The sequence below is a fragment of the Ictalurus punctatus genome, unplaced genomic scaffold (genome assembly GCF_001660625.3).
Source record: "Ictalurus punctatus breed USDA103 unplaced genomic scaffold, Coco_2.0 Super-Scaffold_100046, whole genome shotgun sequence".
Lineage (NCBI taxonomy): Eukaryota > Metazoa > Chordata > Actinopteri > Siluriformes > Ictaluridae > Ictalurus > Ictalurus punctatus.
The window spans coordinates 1,467,576-1,472,277 of record NW_026521087.1 but is presented as its reverse complement, the minus strand read 5'-3'; positions in this window follow the sequence as shown (position 1 = coordinate 1,472,277).

The window sequence follows — 4,702 nt, the reverse complement described above, 5'->3', positions numbered from 1 at the left end:
AGTACACCCCTCGCATTTTTGGAAATATTTGATTATATCTTTTCATGTGACAACACTGAAGAAATGACACTTTCCTACAGTGTAAAGTAGTGAGTGTACAGCTTGTGAGCTCTTTAAATAACTGTTCTTTTATTACTGTGACACTGTCTAAATGTACATTTTGGACTCTAAAAAAGATGGCACCCATTCACGTGCATTCTATTGACTCACAGAACTTGAATTTCCTTTGAAAATTCTTTGTGTTCAGATGAAGAAAGAAAGTTACATAAGAACTTTCTTTTTTGGTTGAAATATTCCTTTGATGAAGTTGTCCTGTTGCAGTAATACATAAAGAATGATACGAACTGGCGTTATTTTGGACATATTGAATTAAGGTTTGTTGTGTTTCCTAGTTATGATTATAGCACAATGTCTGAATGTGCCAAGGACCACATTTCAGGGATTTCGTCATTGCACGTCGTAATTGGTGTATTTTGTATTTTTAATCTAGTTTTTAGCGTTGCTGGGTTTTTTTTCTAGTCATCCACTAGTATTGAAGGCCATCTTCAATTCAATTCAAGGGCCTCCAGCCATCTCTACTGGCATTAGGAAGGATCAAGGGCAGGATTGACAAATTCTATGTGGTAGTGGATAAGCACCTCATCCCTTGCACAGGAACCAGCTCCTTGAGTGCTATAGATGAACTCTTCAAAGTCCACTATGTGTTCAACCTGTCATATGAGGAAGCCCTTGTCAACATCTTTACCTTCCTGCAGACTACGATCTACAACATTGATGTTGGCCTTACCAGTGAGTCTCCCAGAGTAAAGGAATTGCATGCAAAGCTTTTCAGCTAGGTTAAATGTTAGTACATTTACATTTATTCACTTAGCAGATGCTTTTATCCAAAGCGACTTACAAATGAGATGCATGCAAAGCCACGAGAGTCACGGACAGTTTCTATCCTTCGTTAAAGTTTAAGTTATTATGTGCGCAGCGTGGCTGTAGCCGACAGTATGTGACTTGGGTGAACTTGTAAAAGCCCGGAGTTTGAAGTTCTACATGCCTTTTCATCTACAGGGTCCAAATGGGTCAGATGAATATATTCACTATGAGGTGAATATATTGCACCTCAATTCATGCTGGTTTGTTACATCTAAGATACTGTGTTGAAAATAAAAGTTCAACCTTATACAGCAACTGATGTGTTAGCTGTTCTTTTATTGACGAGTACACACATTTTAAAGGTCTGCATTTTTAGGCAGACAGGGTGTAGATCACACTAGTGTTGAAAATAACTCCATTTGGTTGAGCTATTGACACATTTACTGTAGATTCAACACTTTCTTAGTGTAAATGGAGCCTGTGAGGAGTAAAAAAACTACACCAATGGTGCTAACAGTGAACACTTACAGTGCTTGTTCAACACTGTGAGAGTGTAGAAAAAAACAATACTGAAAGTGTAAATTGAACTCTATTTAGTGTGGACCTATATAAACTCTTGATAAGTGTTAATTTTAACACTGTGAGTGTAAAAATAACACTTTAAAATTTGCTGTGTACAATCAGAATTGATTGGGGAAAGGGTAAAGGTGGAGGGGTAGCAACTTTTGTAAGAAATGATGTGAGATATAATCTAATCAATAAAGGGAAAGAACACGAATCTGTGGTAGTCAAAATACGGACAGGAAAAGACAGTATAACGATATTCAACTTTTACAATCCCCGTAATAGACAGAGCACCGATACGCCAAATGCAGTATGTGGGTTGACGTGAGGGAAATTAGTACGGTGAGGGGATTTTAACACACACACACACACACAGCACAATACAGGGGAGTAAGAATACAGATATAAATGAATCAGTGATCGAGGAATTTATAGACGATAAAAATTTTGTATGTGTTAATGATGGGAAGGACACGTGGTGTTGTAGTTCACATAATGCAGAAAGCGCTATCGATCTGACAATAACGTCAACTGAAATTGCAGGAATCAACACACGGGAGGGTTTAGACCAGTCGACAGTAGGTAGTGAGAACTCCAAGGTGGAAGTTAGCGAAAGCCGACCAGCAGATGTTCCAAACGTAGAGCAAAATGAAACGTGTGGGATTAGCGAATAAGGATTTAACAGATGTCAAAGAAACGAACGGAAAAGTGACCACGGCCATTATACGACCAGAAGAAGAAACAATGCCAAAAAAGATAGGAAGTAAACGAAGAAAGAGCGTGCCACGGTGGGATGAGAGCTGTACTGTAGCAATTAAAAATAGAAATAAAGCTTTTAGGAAACTCGAAGCTCACCGTACACTGGAAACTTTGATTAACTATAAAATGGCTCATGCAGTAGGTAAGAAAACAATCAGATCAGCAAAACGTGTATATTGGAGACAATTCTGCAATAAAATTGGAAGAGAGACCCAGCTATCGGACATATGGAGAACAATTAGGAAAATGAGTGGAATAAGAAAGTGTGTAAATACCAGTGTTAAATCGCAACAATAAAAATGCAATCAGCAATGCAGAAAAAAACAGAACTTTTGGTAAAAACTTTTGTGAAGCTCCACAGTACTGAAAACCTATCCTCAACAGCCAAGCAGTGTAGAGATCAGACACTTGCCCAAAATCCAGGGATAGTAGAAAGAAGGACTTGCCATTTACTCTATTTGAGTTCAAAAGAGTTATATCAAACGCACGGCAAATGTCATCAGGGAAATACAGTACATGCTATAGCATGTTAGGCCACATGAGAGACATCACGCTTGATGTATTATTAAGACTGTTCAATATGGTATGGAATACAGGAAAAATCCCACTAACACGGAAATGGTTCCAATACTCAAACCCGGCAAATACAGTCAGATCCGTCAAGTTACAGATCCACAGTGTTAACGTCACAGGGAAAACTACGGAGAGGATGATAACAGATAGATTAGATCACTATATAGAAAGTAAAGTTCTTCTCTCACCGTATCAGTCAGGATTTTGTAAAGGGAGGGGGAGAATGGTAGAATCCATTTTATGCCTAGAGCCAGAAGTTAGGAAAGCTCAAACTAACAAAGAAAGTGTCATCTCTGTATTTTTCAATGTCGAAGAGATGTACGATACCCTTGGGAAGGATGGACTTCTTATTAAACTTGACGAATTAGGAATAAACGGAAAGATATATATATAATTGGGTATTAGACTTCCTGAACAGAAGGCCAATAGAAGTTAGAGTAGGTGCAGAGTACTCAAATAGATATGCAACGGAAAATTTTACCCCACAAGGCAGTGTATGTAGCCCAATACTGTTTAATATTATGATTAAAGACATTTGATCAGGTCGGAGAAAATATAGGTAAGTCGCTTTATGCAGCTGACGAGGTTAGGGGTCGGGATATAGAATATGTAAGAAAGAAAATGCAACACGCAATAGGGAAAGTAGAACAGTGGGCAAATGAATAGGGTTTTAAACTATCAATTTCAAAATCACAAGGTATATGTTTTTCTAAACGTCATAAAACAGCACCATTGAAACTGCACAGGCAAGATCTTGAACAGGTCAAGACTGTGAGATTTTTAGGAGAGCTTTTTGATGAGATGTTTACCTGGTGTCAGCATATTGATAAAATTAAGAACAAATGTAAAAAGATGAATAATGTTCTGAGACCGGGGAGCAAGTAGAGCATCACTCATAAATATCTATCAGGCTCTTACAAGAGTTGTCTTTGATTACGGTCGCCTAATGTATCTTAAAAATCTTAAAAAGCTTGACGTGGAACAGGCGCAAGAACTCTGGATCTGTACTAGAGCATTTAAATCATCACCAGTGACTGCGTTACAGGTCGAGACAGGAGAGATGCTGTGATTTATATTGGATAAATCTATGAGGGCATAGGAGGGTGTACCCCAAGAATGCTCAGAGTTTTAGTGGACTAACTTCTTTAAGAGTTTGGGATGGGTAAGAAATGTAAAGGCACAAAATGTAGGCCTCAGCCAGCTACAAGAAAGCCCCATTGAGGTGAACTGTACCACCCTGGAAATTCATAAAACCATCTGTAGATACAAGATTACAACAAATATTAAAAGAGGAATCTAAAATAGCACCACAGTGGATAATACTTCAAAAATATATGGACCATTATCAGGATAAATGACTTGTATATACAGATGGTTCAAGACTGGCCACACCGGTGTGGATTTGTTCATTCCTCGTGAAGTAGCAGTCAAAAAAAGAGCGACCGATCATTTATCAGTACACCGTAGAACTATCAGGAGTCCTATTGTCACTGCAGCGGTCGGAAAAAAATAATCAGAACTAAGATGTCGCTATAGCTTCTGACAGTCTATCTGCACTATCACATATACAGTCTGGGAAAACATCATGTAGACAAGACCTTGGTTAACAAATATTTTATCTGCTTCTCATACTCCATGGTAGGGAGCTGAATGTTTCCTTCTTTTGGGTTCCTGCACATGTAGGGGTGGAAGAAAATGAAACTGTGGATGTACTGGCAAAAAGATCGATAAAGCATGAAACAGTTGATATACAAGTACCATTAAGTAGAGCAGATGTTAAAACCATTATAAAGGGACACATAAAATACGGCAGGAATACCGGGACATATGTATGCGGCAAGGCAGGAACCCAAAGGAAGAGATGATAATTATGTGTCTTAGAATAGTTCATGCTGGCTTAAATCTAACGTTACACAGAATAGGAAAACACCCCACTGGACTC